The sequence below is a fragment of the Rhipicephalus sanguineus genome, chromosome 6 (assembly GCF_013339695.2).
Source record: "Rhipicephalus sanguineus isolate Rsan-2018 chromosome 6, BIME_Rsan_1.4, whole genome shotgun sequence".
Lineage (NCBI taxonomy): Eukaryota > Metazoa > Arthropoda > Arachnida > Ixodida > Ixodidae > Rhipicephalus > Rhipicephalus sanguineus.
Genome location: NC_051181.1, coordinates 9,169,289 through 9,185,911, shown reverse-complemented (window position 1 = coordinate 9,185,911; position 16,623 = coordinate 9,169,289). Strand labels below are relative to the sequence as shown.

At 45.4% G+C, this 16,623-nt stretch overlaps 1 long non-coding RNA gene across 1 annotated transcript; it reads right to left on the bottom strand.

The window, feature by feature from the left end:
* Positions 1 to 887: 887 nt before the first annotated feature.
* On the bottom strand, positions 888 to 1,930 carry LOC125758768 (uncharacterized). Its single transcript, XR_007416399.1, has 3 exons — positions 1,908 to 1,930; positions 1,036 to 1,153; positions 888 to 967 (listed from the first exon to the last, which is right to left on the bottom strand). It is a non-coding gene; the product is annotated as an uncharacterized LOC125758768 (long non-coding RNA).
* Between the last annotated feature and the right edge of the window lie 14,693 nt (positions 1,931 to 16,623).

Genomic DNA, 16,623 nt, shown 5'->3' with positions numbered 1-16,623 from the left:
CCCATGTTGTTCACTTCATTTACAGGCACCATTCTTGTTGCACTAAAGCTACCGCATGTTGCTGTCCTGATTCAAACAGCCTTTTCCGGTTACCACTTTGGCTGTGAATGGCACCATGTGCCATTCACAGTTGAGCTCTCACTTGTGCTTAGTGTGAAGCGCCATATTTTACAACCTGGTCGAAGCATTTCATCAGCATGGCGTTGTGTGACAAGGGGGCATAGGTCGGCAAACTCACCCATGAGTCGACTCACTCAGATTCAGATCGAGCTGTGAGTCCCAGTGAGTAATACATTGGTGAGTTCGAGTCCGGGTGAAAACATTTTAGTGAGCCTGAGTCCGAGTGAATCCGCTTGAGGAAAATTTTGGTGAGTCTGAGTTCGAGTGAGCCCCAAGAGCAAAATATATTTCACGAGTGAGTCGGGGTGAGCTTCACATTTTTTGCCAACCTATTCAAGGGGGTTATTCATTGATAGGAGAACGCTGTTTCGTTGATATGTGTAGCAAACATATGAAGTGTAAAAAAACACAGTGACAAACACAATGAACAAAGACAAACACGCACCACACAATGCTGCCGAGGTCGTTGCAGGCGGCGGCGTACTCTGCGCAGGTGCTCAAGCATGCAGGCCCTGTGGTTCTCGAAACAGGTTCACTACACGGTTGCGCTGCTGCTGGCTCCCGTTGAGGTGGTGGTAGCTCAGCTGCTGCTGGCAGCAGCTCAGCATCGTCGGTGTCGTCATCGTCCCCTTCGAGAACAGGCTCATGTGCCGCCAACGCAATGTCGTGCAGAGCTGCACAAGCAGCAATGATGCTTGAGCAGCTGTGCACAAGCTTACAGCGATGCACCACTCCACAGCATTGCGCATGGCGGTGTGGGCCTTGTTGTGGTTATCAGGGGTGCCACGAGCTGGTCGTCCGGGCACTGGTGTCAGGAACCACGGTTCTAATGTATAGCTGGAGTCTCCTGCACGAGGTCGGCATGACAGCTGTAGTGATAACGTCTTGAATGTGGCAAGCATTGACAGCACTTACCAAGCAAGCCGAAGTTTTGCTTCCAGGTGCTGACGGAGAGGGCTCCCCCGCCATACCCACGAGTCATGACATGACCCCAGGAAACATGGACTGACATCCAGAGGTCGGCATCACATGTCTGCAGAATTCAATTCAGTCAAAATTGCACCCATAAATGACCTTGGGTACAATGTTGGGTATTATGTTAATGTAACTACATCTGTCTTCACTGTTACTGACTGTTGAAACATAGCTATGGACAAATCATCGACAGGGTAGGACTTGTACCATAAGTTCTAACACGAGGACAATGCAGTGTCAAAGGGTAGTCTGCATGTTTACTGCTTGGAACAACCCATCTTCCAGCCACCAAAGCCTTTTAACCAAATTACTGCTGTATGTTTAAGGCAATGTATCACAAAATATCTACAACACGAAAAACTTCGACTGAAAAAAGGGTTATGAAACAATGCCTATTTAATGTACATGCTAGGGCGCGTTCCGAGGGACCGAAATAAAGTTTATTCATCCATCCATGTATTGATCCATGTAACGTCCATCACGACAATGAACAATAAGGACATACTACGGCACATTCTGGGAGCGCTAATCTCAACAAATACAAATCGAGAATCAAGCTTCGGGTACACATGGCGAACGAGCAACGGTAATATTATGCACTGTGCAGGCCGCTGAACCAAGGTGTACTCCGCGTCACATGATTTCATCGCTTATCCTAAGCGAAGTGCTCTTAAACGAACCAATTCACGTTCTGGATAGATCGAAAATACCGCTCCCACTATACTCAGTTGCAACAGCCTCAGTAAAGCGGAAAGTTTAAGCGATATAAATGAAACAATTCGCTACACATACAATGCATGAATAATACTCACGATCATGGTGTTGAATGCGTAGAGCCTTCCCCGACATGTAATGCGTCGTGTCCGCGGAGCTCAGGCCATGGGGCTTCGGGATTGCGATGAGCGTACCATCCACGCACCCGACCACAACGGGAATCTGCCCGAGCCGTGCGAACGCCGCCTTTGTTCGCTCTTCGCGTCTGTGGTCTCCGGAAAAGGCCACCCACCGTTTTTGCCCGCGAACGACAGTAATTGCGTGTTCCTGACGGACGACTGCGACAGGCCGCTGAATTCCTCGCAGCCGACAGCTCGCTGGAAGCATCCGATCGCAAAAAATCTCAGCGCGCACAACGCCTTCCGCTCTGTTTAAATCCCACTGGTTCGTTGGCACCCGATGACGGGGCCGAGATCGTCGCACAACCAAGGTACAGTACGTTTCGAGAAACGAAAGCGACGCCGGAATTCACACTCGCTCATCTCTTCAAACGCATTTCGCACCTCCTACCATTCTGCATCTGCTTCGAGAAACGCCAACGTAGCAAGGAAGCATCGTTGCAAGCGCCATTTTCTCAAAATCAGCTGTTGCGGCAGCCGCAACCACCGCATCACTCGAAATACATGCCGTGCGACGCCATTGTTCGCTCGAGAGAACGTGAGCGAACGGTCTCGCACTCCGTTCACTTTTAGCAGACCACATGCTCGTTATGACGCGGGATGACGTCACCAAAAAAGAAAACATCAAGCATAAAAAAGAAATGGCCACGCCCCTTAGAGTGGCGTGAGTTGTCCGGCTTCAGCCAATCGCGTGCGATCATCAGAACGAACGCGAACGAACGGCGCAGAACAGAGATCTCCGATCGCCCCCCAGGCCCGAGGCATAATGGCAGTTTGGCGTCCGGGCCATGAGGCGTCGCTACCGTCGAAACGATTGCAGCGAACCTAAACGTTGACTTGAAGGCCTCAGTAAGCCTAATAAAAATAAAAAAGCGCGGCCACGGTAGTGCACAGTAGTAAATAAAAACGTGCTTCTGCACTAAACTATAACCAGCCGCGAGTGTTACAAGGCAAAGTTTTAAAGAAGTTTTGTAAACATGATTGTGCGTGGCTCCGCTAGGTGCCGCCGCCATCACGCCTGCGCAGCGCACAAGCAGACGACGCGCAAGCACGAAAGCGCATAGAAACGCAAACTTTACCACTGCAGCGAGGAGCAGCGATGTCGCACCTTTATTGCGGCGCGAAGTGGTGCGATTCCTTAAAGGGCCCCTCACCAGGCCACATAGCAAAATTTAGTTAGACGCTGGAAGTTGTTGTGTGCCGAATGAAGAGCAGTATGCCGCAAGAATTTTTCAAATCGGTTCATTACGAGCTGAGAAAAACAATAATTTGTAGCGGCGCGAAACCATGATGCGAGGAGGCGAGTTTCCAACCCTTGCCACTTGCCCCGTGTAGCCTTAGCAAGCCAAATCCCTTCCCTGCCCTCTTCACTTGACACATACGCATGAACACGTCATGCGCATGCATGCTCACGTGCACATGACGTGCCCGAGCCAGCCCGAGCACGCGAGCGGCGTTGCACGGCCGCTACCTTTTTTTTATGTAACGGCCGTGGGCGTTTTGTCGGCGTTCTCTGTGGTGTACTGCCTGTTTCTGCGGGACGGGCATGAAAGTTGAGACATTTGTACGGGCACGAGATTGGCGGTAACATGAGCCAGTGCTGCATTATTGTTTACTTGGACGCGGTAGAATAAATGAGCATAATGAGTGCTCGAACGCGCCAGAACATTACTTTCGTTTCCAGGGCTGGCGTCTGCTCGATGCGCTAACCGCGGGGACACGAACGCACGGGAAAGGGAGCTACATTAGCCGCGCATCTCGCTGCAATTCACGAAAAAAATGAAAAAGACGCACACATTCCCTTTGTGTGTGTCATTATTTCTCTCAAGTTTTATTAATCTATTCAAGCAACAAATTACACAAACTACACATGTCGTGTCAAATATTATCGCAGTGTCACGTGCTACTGTTGGCGACGTCAGAGCACAGTCGTCTACGTAGAGGAGCGACGTCACGGCACTACCATCTACGTAGGGCCATTTTATCATGTACGTCATACCCTCATTCTCTAAAGCGCGCGCCCGCGAGAGGAAGGGAGAGCAGCGTTCGCCTTGAAATTTGACCCATTTCCGCGGCGCGTAGTGTTGCAAATTTTGGCAGACGTGATCGTGAACGCCCAGTGTATGCATTGCGCTCGTTAACTCAAAATTGTCAAACCTGGTGAGGGGCCCTTTAAGGAATGAAGGCGAACACTTCTTCAGAATCCCTGCAACTACAGGTATTTATACGTTCACTGTTATATATTTCGCAAGATAAAGTTTTGATTTGACTGTCGTTGACCGTTATGATTTGAAACTGCTGAATGAACAGCGAATTTTCTTGCTGCCATTCGTTGCTGCAGCTGTCTGTTTGAGAAATGGTTACGATAATAAGTTAAAATTAATTGGCGGGCTGCAGTTTGTGGCTCGACGCGGCGTCACCTCTCAAAATCGCTAGTTATGGCAGGCCCCGGAAAGTCTCAAGTTCCAGCGATCGCCGCAGAGGGCGAAAAAATCGACCACGGCGAGTTCCATCGATATGCGCGCAGAGTGGAGCTACTAACTCCTCTTTTAGCGGTCGGCTATCTTAGTTTGCATTTTCCCTGCTAGGGGCGCTGAACCATCCAAATTTTCCACTTTAATAAATTGTTTTGCGCAAGCCAATGAATTATTCAAACATGTTATTTTGCTTTAGACAACTAGGGAGTTATTACATATGTGTATAGCTGCTTTTTAATTGAAGTGTCAACGTTTTAAGGCTTGAGTGACGACGAACTGGACCGAAATCTAATTTGTATCGATCTCTTCCGTGGCCGTTGGCGTTCAAATTGTTCGGCGGCAACGTAAATGCGGAAGCACCTTTCGCTTCATTTCGAAGACGTCGTTTAATCTTTACAGCAATAGTATCTCACTCAGTTTACCGGCGAATTTAGGAATGCCGCAGCGATCGAGATCGAGGGCTACGTTTGAAGCTTTCATGGAGTCGATCTATTGATTCCGCACCGTAAACAGGTAAACCGGCGATTCAGTTATGCTCTTGTTCAATGGTCCATCGTCGTTTCTTTGACATAGTTTTGACATCAACTAATATATTGCTATAATGACGAATACATAAACCACATATTGTTCAGTGTCAGCTTTGCACTGCCGTGTAACTTGCACACGCGACACGTCTGGTTTGTGATTTCGGTGTACTGTACGTAAAGGGATTGCGCGTGATATGCAATAGGACGCCTAGGCAATTTGAAGTGGCTATGCGTGCAGCGTTTCTTCTAATAATCGAGCACAAGTTTTTTTAAAAGAGATTTTATATCCGCGAGGGGCGCGAACAGCGGTAATTATTGAATGTAATGGTAATGGCATTAGGTGAAAGGAAACCTTTAAGTGCTTTGGGGTTCTCCATGACTGATTAGATTGTGTTAAACATTTAGATTATTATCAGCAGTGCTTAAAGTCAAAGGGGCTTAAAGTTAATGCGGTCTCTGGGGGTCTCATACCCCTCCACCGATACTGAGATCTGAGACCCATCTCGCCAGAATGTAGGGGTGTGTGTGTTTGGGACCGTCGAGATTGTTCACAAACTCTTATCTTTTTTTTTGGTGTCACGATTACTATAAAATATAAATTTTGTGACAAATTTTGCCTGATGAGTATTTTGTACCTTCCACCCTGTAACGGCAGTGGTTTCGCGAATAATATTTCTTACGTTACAAGTGTCGAAGCATCGTTTCACTGCTTTCATAGATGGTAAGTTTCATTGTTTACTTGATTGAAAGTGTGTATTTCATCTGATGTGTTTTTTTCTAAAGCGGATATAGAATTAATGTAATGATGTGTACTTTCAGAATACCAAGATTTCCCCGGCTTCTCTCCAGAGCTGTCAGCATCAAGGCGTGAGACCAGTAAGTGGGAGCTTTCCAAAAATAAAGGACAATGCTATTGCTCCTGCTTAAATTTTTATGGTGATATACAGCACTCTTTTCCAGTGCCCCTCAATATCTCTCCACCAACAAAAGAGCCAGCATCCCAGGGGGCACAGGGGCCATTGCCAACAGCACCAACTACATAGAGTAGGTATTCTTCTTCTTATTGAAGCAAGACTAATGCAAGATTACATAGTAATTCCAGTAAGTGTGTCTTCATTTTACAAAACAAAAAGGAAATATTCCCACATGCGTCCCCAGTATATAAATATTGGCACTACAACTGGTTAATGATACAGCTCATTACATTAAATACATGCTTTCATTAAATAAATGCACTTTTGTTTTAACGTTTTACTATCTGCCACTGGGAGTGTGCCTACTTTTGGCCAGTCATATACGTGGCTGTGTGACAAAAAATACATTTTGCCTGGGTTTATTTTGTTGTCATAACATGCAAAATACCAAATTAGCCTTTTACACTAGCCTGACCTGGTATTTCAATTTGGGCATAGCTTGCAAATTTCGTAAAGACGCACACAAAATTCCAGGTAATAATACGTTGCATTAAAATACAAATGTACGTGTTTCTAGTCGACCAAACTTAGTAAACCATTTAACCAAAGTGTAAGGTGTAAAGGCTCTTGCTTAGACTTAACATTAGTGATGTGGCTTTTTGATTTTCCAGGAACCCCAAGAGCCAGGACCAGGACCCGGAAGGTGCTCACTCCACGTTCTATGAAGAGGCTTCAGCGCTACTGCGACAAAACTCCCACCTCCATCAAATTGTTGCAAGACTTAAAAAGCCCAAGAGGCCAATTGCATCTCATGCGCAGCTTCTTCTTGAAGCAGGCAGGTACCTAAAGAAGGACTTTTTGGAAATTCTAAGAGTGCAAATGCATCTGCAACCACTGAAAAAACATGGGAGACGATGGCCGATGCAACTTAGACAGTTTGCCCCCAGTCTTTACTTTACAAGCCCTGAGGCATATAAATATATATCAAAGGTACTTAGTAGGGGTGTAGGAATAGTGAAATTTCATCTCGAATCGAATTCAAATCGAATAGTGCCAAATAGTGGCCGAAAATATCGAATAGTATCGAAGCGTGCCACCGCCACTTACGGCAAGACAAAAAAAAAATCAAGGAAGCTACGGCGTGGTGACAGCTTACGCGCTTGTTCGGTAGTCTTTTTTTTTTTCTTTTTCCAGCTTTTATGGGCGTGCAACCATATTGATAGAAGAGCCGCCATTCTAGTCAGCAGCGCCACTTTTAACTTCCTAATGGGTAATAGAGCGTGGTACAGTAGACAGCTTTTTTTTTTCCTATGGCCGTACAATATACGGCTCATCTGACAATGGTCACGTTATTGTGCTCCATCGACATGGGTGCTCTGGGCCCGAAAATCTTCGGGCGCCCGTTCACAGCAGCGTTTTAATTGCATGCCGAAACGATGGGAGTTTCTGATAAAACGGAGTTTCTGAACGAGTGGTCAGTGCGGCAGTGGCGACTGCACAGCGTGAACAAATTTTCGCATTTGAAACCAATCATCAAGGGTTTCGCAGGCCAAAGTCGGGATGTTTTACGGCCTTTGCGGCATGTGCGACCGAACTATGCAAAAAGTCCGGAAGCGAAGTTGAGAAGGGCTTGCCACTTTTCTTGTGTTTCTTTTTTTTTACGTGCTGAAATAACATAATCTCCTCTAAAGTAAACATGCGCTCATTTTCGAACCAGGAAATCGGTGAAAGTTTTAACGAAAGGCCTATTGTAACGACTTTAGGGTTAGTTTTAGCCACCCCACCTTCACCAAGTTGCACCATTGGCCTTTGTCGCGTTTTAGATATTCGTACTGTCGAATTATTCGAGTAGGTAGTATTCGATTCGAATTCAAAACTCGAATATTCGCACACCCCTAGTACTAAGCCTTCCCACAGTAAAGTCCTGAAGGACGTGGCTGTGGGGACGTGGAGTTCTGCCTCAGATTCTCGAGTTATTCAAAGAAAAGGCAAAAAAAAATTGGAAATTCAAGACAGAGCTTGCTGCCTGATTTTTGACAAGATTTTATTAAAAAGAAATCTACAGTATGACCCTAAGGAAGACATCATACATGGATATGTTGATAATGCCAGAGAAAGAACAAATGGCACAGCGAACACTGCATCACTTGTGTTGGTCTCTGGGATAGCGAAGAAATAATGGATACAGCCAGTAGCCTTTTTGACAGGAGAGGGGACAGTTCGCACAGGGCCCCTTTTAATGTCATTGAAAAAGCTAATCACTGAGCTAAAGGTATGTGGCCTCTTTGTCAAAGCATTGGTTTGTGACCAGGGTTGCGTTATTGCAAGCACACTGGGTGTGAGCACTGACAGGCCTTTCTTTATTACTGATAAAGAGAAGATTTCCTTCATTTTTGACGTCCCCCACCTGTTGAAATGTATGAGGAATAATCTCAGGAAGCATGATATTTCTATTGGTGATAAGGTTGCTTCCTGGGTAAGACTTTGCATGAATCAGCACATCACCTTAAACTAAAATACCTACCCAAACTCAATGAGGGCACATCTACGAAAGTGCATTTGGTAATATAGAAGTAAAGTGGGCCTCTCAGGCGCTCAGCAACAGTGTCTAACTAGCTATAGAAGCATTCATAGCATTTAATGTTCTACCACCAGAAGCCACAAGCACGGCTGAGTTTGTTGAGAAAATAGATCATCATCATCATCATCATCATCATCATCATCATTTATTTACCCTTAATGGCCCCTCATGGGGCATTACATAAGGTGGGGGGGGGGGGTAACAATAGGTAACCACGGGTCACAAGGTTACATGACATAAATACTGTTCGAAAAACAAGAAAAAAATACAGTAAGGGGAAAAAAAGCAAGAAAGACAATAAAACATAACATGAAAATGGGAAGGCAGGTATAAACGCGCAAAGAACAGGGCTACTACTCGGCCTCCTGACAGTGGTGCTGTAACAATAAATCTTTAAATTTCACAGTTTACCTCACTAACAATACCGTCAGGAAGTACATTCCAATCCGATATGGCAGTCGGTAGAAATGATTTGTTGAAGGCGTTTGTTGAACCATGAATGCGTTGAACACTGTGACAATTAAACAGACGTCGTGATGATCTCATGAGCGGCAGGATTAGGCTCTCGTGTAAATGAGGAAAGTTATAGCAATGTAAATGCGCTGAATGAAGCACAGACGAGAAACGTAACAAGGGACAGGACTAGTGGTGCGCAAACTTTCAACTGTTTATTTTCGCAAAAGCACGTCAAAGATATACACAAAAAACACTGAAGATAACAAGGACTATATTGCAACGTGTTGTTCATTGAATGAGGTCATTTTGGTGCTATCATGCTCCGCATGTGTATTCCTAGCTAATCTGGTGGTTGTCAATAAAGTTAAATGCTGCGTCACTGAGGGCAATAGATGCAGAGCTCACGTGATTGTGTGATTTAAACATGAAAAATGCCTCCATGATTTCGCGTGTTTTTTTAGACCTGCAAGGCGCCAACGTATGCGTTTCGTTAAAAATGGGATCACATCCGCATCTTGCGCAATGAGTAGCTAAGTGCCCTGGTGACTGCAGCAGGGTAGGTTGTAATTTCACATTTACGGTTTTACTTCAAGGATAACGAACATCACGACGCATGGCTGATAAAGGTAGCTTAGAAGGGGCAATGAGCCGAAGTCCTCCGCACGTGTCTGCAGCACGCACTTCCGAGAAGGCGACTTTCTCTGCAGACTAGGAACGCAAATGTTAATTTGTTGAGCGACAATGAGTTCACACATGACACCTCCCTCTTCACGTGAAGATGCCCACACCTCGAAGACTTCTAAAGAATTACTTCAGGGACGTTATTCCTCATAGTCAACCCCATCCTACGCACGCTGATCGGGGAAAATGTCGTGGGGAAGGTACCGATACACAGATCAAAATGAGGAGGGGCGACGCACTTTAATGGCAGAAAGCAGTCTGTGAACGAGTTTCTGATTTGAAAAAGACAAGAAAGAAACCTTGCAGGAAAGCCCATACTTAATTCGTTTTATTTCGTTATTTCATCCCGAAGTCTGCTCATGAAAGCTCGCCGTAAGCTTGGAGACTGACATGTCTGATGCCGCGGTGTGTCTGATGAGTTGGTAAAGAGCTGCTCGATCGCAACCCTTAAGCAACAAGACCGTGGGCAGCGCTTTCCCTTTCCGATTTTCAGTACGGTTATTGCGTGTGGAAGAACCAAGGTGGTTTGGACCGAGCCAGAAGAAAATGAACATTTCAAGCGACAAGTTCCGTGGCGAAGCTCGAAGGAGTAATAATAATATCTGGGGTTTTACGTCCCAAAACCACTATATGATTATGAGAGACGCCGTAGTGGAGGGCTCCGGAAATTTCGACCATCTGGTGTTCTTTAACGTGCACCTAAATCTAAGTACACGGGCCTCTACCATTTCGCCTCCATCGAAATGCGACCGCCGCGGCCGGTATCGAACCCACGACCTTCGGGTCAGCAGCCGAGCACCGTAACCGCTATACCACCGCGGCGGACGAGCTCGAAGGAGGTTTGGAAGATTCAACCTCCCACCGCCCCGATACTATTACATTTTGTATATGCATGTATATGCACATATATACAATAACATGCCAGATCATAAGGGAAGTCAGAACCCCAGAAAAAAAGTTTTCGTCAACGACCCTGGATAGGTATACGTTCATGGTTAAAATCATGCTTATATGGAAACGAGCTTCCACCGACCTTTTTATCTTATTGCTTTTCATGGGCTTGGATATGAGCAAAAAAAAAGGGGGGGGGGAGACCGAGAGGCATTCCGAAGTCGTGGCGCAGAGACGTGCTAATGCAAAGGCTACAGAACACAGCGCAAGAACAATTTCAAGACAGAAGATACGCTGGACCAGACGAAAAAAGGGGCAGTGCTGCTTACGCAAAGCGCCGACAAATTGAATGTCGGAAGCCACAGGCTTCCAGAAGACTGTGTTTCGTTTGTTGAAGGAAAGGAGCACCATTTAAGTAGTCAAAGGAGTCTCTAGCCTCACGGGTGGTACCAGGGGAGAAGGCGAGGAAGGGGAAGGCGAGAAAGGTCGCCCTGTTTCCACGAGGCGCGGGGCGCTAGCGCCCCGTTTGTGTCCTCAGGAATTCCCCGAGCGCATGTCGGGCGGACTCAGCTCGGCGCCCCCTCCCAAGTGGCGCCCGGGGCACTTGTACCCCCCTGCCCCACCCTAGTTACGCCACGGTGTACCGAACAAGGATCTGTTTCACCTTTCTGCTTGGAATGAAAGGGTACAGAATATTTGATTGGTGGTGCCACTGTAACACTGCACGAATAGCTTGCAAAAAATAAAAACAAACAGCGGTACTATTTTGTATTCTACACCTGCACACTCGAGCAGACTGTTCTCTGAAATCAGAACAGTAGGTAGAAATGCCACAGCTCTTTTTCAATTACCAGTGCTATGAGAACAATTGCTGTACGTAAACCTTAAATACAGGAAATGTACTCTAGGGGAAAAAAATGTTGTTAGCTTGCGCTCATAGAGTAGCATTTTGCATGCTTTCCAGTAAGAATGTCTGAGTGCACTGTTTACATGGTATGGATGAACTGATAGCATGCTGCACAAACGCAAAATGAAGAAACAGGGAGATAGAGCAGCGAAAATGGCTTTTGGCATCTCACAGTATAAATAGTTTGTACTCTGTCCTGTTTCCGTCCTTATTCCTGTAGTGTTTGTGGAGCTCGTAATAAGTTCACAAAAAACCAACCTCCCTGCAAGAAAGCTTTGTTGCGTGGTATAGATATCTTTTCTTTTTCCACATCAATGCATAGACTCAGTGCTTTCTTTGTTGAGGTCATTCCATAGAGATGAAAACACTGAGTAGTTTTCCTCAGGCACATGTGAAAATTGCTCCATAAGTCTGTTGCTCTGTATTCACACGTGCAATGCCAAGTGAGGTTATTAAAATACCTGCTTGCCAGCCTTTTATAGCATATTTATTTATTTTTCAACAGCCGCTTCACCAAGCACACCCACAAGAAGGCCCACACCACCGTCATAGGTTTCACCAAGTGATGGTAAGTGCAAAAAGTGAGAGAGAGAATTATTGCAAAGTACACATCCTGCCTCTGCATAAGGAAGTATGGACCAGTAGTCTTGATGTTTTCCTGGTACATAGATATGGACACCTAAGCCTGTGTAATATTGTCACAACCTATAATGTTGACAAAACCATGCATATAGTTAAGGGCCTGCAACCAGTGACTTAGTTCACGCAATTATTTATATTTCAAATATAAGGTGGGTGCAGTTGGACCTACATGGTCCTGAAAATTGTGCTGTCCGATTTGTTGTGATGAGTGTAGCTCTGCGAGATAGGCCAGCGGAATATCATGCACAATCAAGGTGTGCATTCATGTAAATGTGGCTTATGTAGCCCAGAGATTTTTGAGATGAATAATTCAAAATCCTCCATTTTGTAAATGTCATCGCCTCTGTTCAGCATTTCATGAAACGTTCATTTTTGCAATGCTTTGTCATATTTCCTTGATCATGGATGATTCTTTGAAGATAAAATGCTTGGAATGTAAAAATCAATTATGATTCCTGTCTCAGTCGCAGAATACACATTGCTTCCAATGAAAAATGGCGTGGCAGCACATAGTCGTCCGTATATTAGTAGCCCTCTGATTAGGCCCTGATAGCTTAATCGTGATTTTTTTCTTTCTCTACAAGACTGATGAAAGCCTATACCTTCGCATTTTTCCATGTCTTTTTTTTTTCAGCTGAGCCTGGTCCGAGCGGCCTCCAATTTTCCAAGGAGGGCAGCAGCGCGGAGCAGATGCAAGAAACGCCAAAACGTGGGCGAAGAAAACGCAGTTCTGTGCACACCCTTCGCACCAGAAAGAAGCTGCTAACACTTCACTCACGAAGTGAAAGGTACCGCAAGGCAGTCGGTCAGATGAAAAAAAGGGACGAGGCGAGGCGAGTAACGCAGCAGGAGGTTTTAAACAAGCTTGAACCGGATTTGTCAAAGGACCTTTTTGAACTGCTTAAAGCACAAATCAGGCTTGGTACATTCCCAAAATGATGAAACAATTCACTCTCAATATGTTCTTTAATTCTCCAAAGGCCTACCGCTTCCTCAGAGAAATGCTTCACTTGCCAGATGTGCGGACTACAGCTGTGCACGGGCCGTATTTCCGAGCCCGAGCCCGGCCCGGGCCCGCTGACTTTGTCGAAAGCCCGCCCGAGCCCGACGGCCAAGGACTGCGAGCCCGCCCGGCCCGGCCCGACCCGGCTTTTTGAAGGTTGGCTGCGAAAACAAAACATCGTTTTCCGGTAATTTGGCATTTTATTGAGCATATCAAATATGATCAAACGACACACGACGAAGAGTCTCTATTACACAGATTACAAATTGTCGTGCAAAAACCGCAAGCAGTAAACGATTCCGGCTTCAATGAAGTGCGGCGCTTTTGCATTATGTAGCCCGCCGAACTGAAGTTACGTTCGCTGCTTGCACTCGTCGGCGGAATTGCTAATATCTTTTTTGCCAGCCTGGCAAGCTTTGGATATCTCTGATGCTTCTTCTTCCAGAAGACTAAAACTTCAGATGGACAGGAGGGCGATTCCATAGAGAGATAATCGGAGAGCTCATCTTTTGTAACTGCTACATTCTCACCACTGTAGCTCCACTCGCTGAACAACTGCAAGCATTGCTTTTTTGTGGCAGGTTCCTCCTCACAATTCCCGCTCATTCTCTACATTTCGGGCTTGAGTCTCTGCATTTCGGGCCGAGCCCGGCCCGATAAAACTCCAAGTAGCCCGAGCCCGGCCCGGGCCCGAGGTGAAAACACGTCAGCCCGCCCGAGCCCGGCCCGCGGGCCGGGTCGGGCTCGGGCTTTCGGGCTACCCGGAGCCCGTGCACACCTCTAGTGCGGACACTCAGATGCTGGCTGGCAGACATCCCAATGACACCAGGTATCATTCCAGGTGCCATGGATGCAATAGAATCAATCATTAAAGCTTGGCCTCTGCAAGACAAAGCATGCTGTCTTTTATTCGATGAAATAGCCTTGAAAAGACATTTGATGTACGATCAATCAAAAGATAATAGTGATTGGCTACACATATGATGGAAACACAAGGACTTCTCGTGTGGCAAATGCAGCCGTTCTAATGGCTGTGTCTGGTATATCAAGAATTTAGATGCAGCCAGTAGCTTTGCAGTGTCCTGCAATGCAACGTCAGCTCTTGCAATGGACAAGCTGCTATCAGATGTAATTATGCAGCTTGAAAAAAAAAGCTCTTTTGGTAAAAGTGGTCATCTATGATCAAGGGTCAAACAATGTCAGCCTGTCAAGAATGCTGATCCATTCTCTTCATGAACCATGTTTTACTGTCAACAACTGCAAACTATACTTCATGTTTGACATCCGACACCTGATAAAATGCACGCAGAATAATTTGAGAAAACACAAGCTCACGATTGGCTCCGAGGTTGTTGACTGGGCGTACATCGAAACCTTTTACAAAATACTCGCAAATCACGCCTCTAACACACCAACTGAACATCTAAAAAAAAGATTGGCAAGGAAGCTCAAAGAGCAACATATGTACAAGATGCCCTTTGCTGACATAAGAGTGAACTATGCCACACAAGTATTTTGTGACTGTCTCTGTGGCACTCCTCACTCTCATTGCCATTCAAGAGCTTCCTGTTGATGCTAAACTTACAGCTCAGTTCACAGAAAGAATGGATAAGATTTTTGACAGCCTGAACAGTTCGACCCTAAAAAATCAGGACGATAAGTTGCGGTATGCAATGATTGATGGGTCGGAACACCGTGCTTTCCTTGAGTCATGCATCAGTTGGATTGCCCAATGGCACTTTGGTAGTCCTCGGGACAAGCAGCCACGCACTGTTAAAGGTTGGCAGATTACAATCAAAGCCTTGTTGTTGCTGTGGACTGATTTAAAAGAGGACTTTGATTTCACTTATCTTTTCACACGTTGATTGCAGCAAGATCCCCTAGAAAACTTTTTTGGAATCATTTGTCAAAAACATGGCTGCAATGAGACACCAAATGTGTACCAATTCGTGGCAGCTCTAAAACATATTTGGATTGGCAAGCTCAAGCTTTCTCAAGGAAACTGTGAGGTGACAACAATGGCTTTCCTCAACAACTTGGAGAGTGCATCTGCATTGTTGTCACCTAGCAGCACGCCAACCACACGCCACAGTACGCAGCAGGCCTCTGATTCATCTGATCTGCAGGCATCTTCACAAGATGCCACCGACATGGTGTATGAAAATGTTGTGTACCATGTCGCTGGTACTCTTGTGAACAGCTTTCTTGAACTGAGGACTAGTGAGTGCACATGCGAGATAACACTCCTTGAAGCGGATGGTGGCTCTCTCCATGGACAACACCAATTCTTTGCACTACACTACTCAAGGAAAGTGGTGTGCCCGAGAAACTCCTCGGTTCCATTGCAGTAACCTCTGAATCATGTCTGAATTACATAAAGGAATTAGATTCGGCCTTCAGACATGAAATCAACTATTGTGCACATTTTTCCAATGTGTGCAAAAATCTGGTGGAAAGGATGCCAATCCGGCAAGCTATTTTCTGTTCAGTTGGCTGCACTGAGAAATTTCTTAAAATATTCTGCCACACAAGGCTACATTGGCACATTACATTTGTAAACAAAAACACACAAGAAACAAAGTCAAGGCACAGTGCTGCTGCCAGCAAAAACTTAAGTAGCAGGCTAAATTTATCCTGTGCCTTTCTAGAACATGATTATGTAAATTGGATTTCTAGTGCACCCTTCTGCACCCATTTCCTATCCATTTTTTAGATGTGTTGCACTATTTCTTTTTTTATGTATATATTTACGTATTTTTATGTAGGTATATATTTATATATGTGTATTTATAATTCTGCTATGGTTGTATGTAATGCATTGACTACTTTTGCTCCTGCTGCGTTACTTTTGTATTATACAAGTTTAACCGAATAACTTTTTTTTAAGCCTTGTGTGCCCCTATAAGCATGAGTATTACAACCAGAGGTTCTGGATTGCTTTAGTATTGGGAAATGCCAACACTTCCCAAAATGCACTGGAAAACCCTGCTCGTTCTGCTTTCTTTCTGTTTGCTTGACATGGTTTGGAAGGCAAACATCCAGCCTCCCAAAAAATGCCAAAATTTATATAATACTGACTGGTTTTACACTGAAGCAGTCTTTATAAACAGTAACAGTGTGATTAATTCACAATGAACGTTGCAAAAATAGGTTAATAAAAAATGTGGGGGTTTTATGTCCAAAAACCATGATACGAATACGAGGCATGCAGTAGTGGAGCACTTCAGATATTTTGAGCACCTGGGGTTTTTTAACATGCACCTAAATCTAAGCAGATGGGCCTTAAGCATATTGCATCCATTGATATGCAGCCGGGATTCAATCCCACTACGTTCGGGCCAGCAGTTGAGCACCGTAACCACTAGACCACTGCGACGGGCCACGAAGGTTGAAGCATGCATGAATTCAGGTGCTGACCAAGTCCAAAAGATTTTCAGCACCCGGGGGCTCTATCACTTTTCAATTACAAACCCCTGGTCATGACTGTTGTGCCACTGCAAAGAACTGATGGTGTCAGCTATTCACAGGCATACAAGATACATTGATGAAGTGCTCA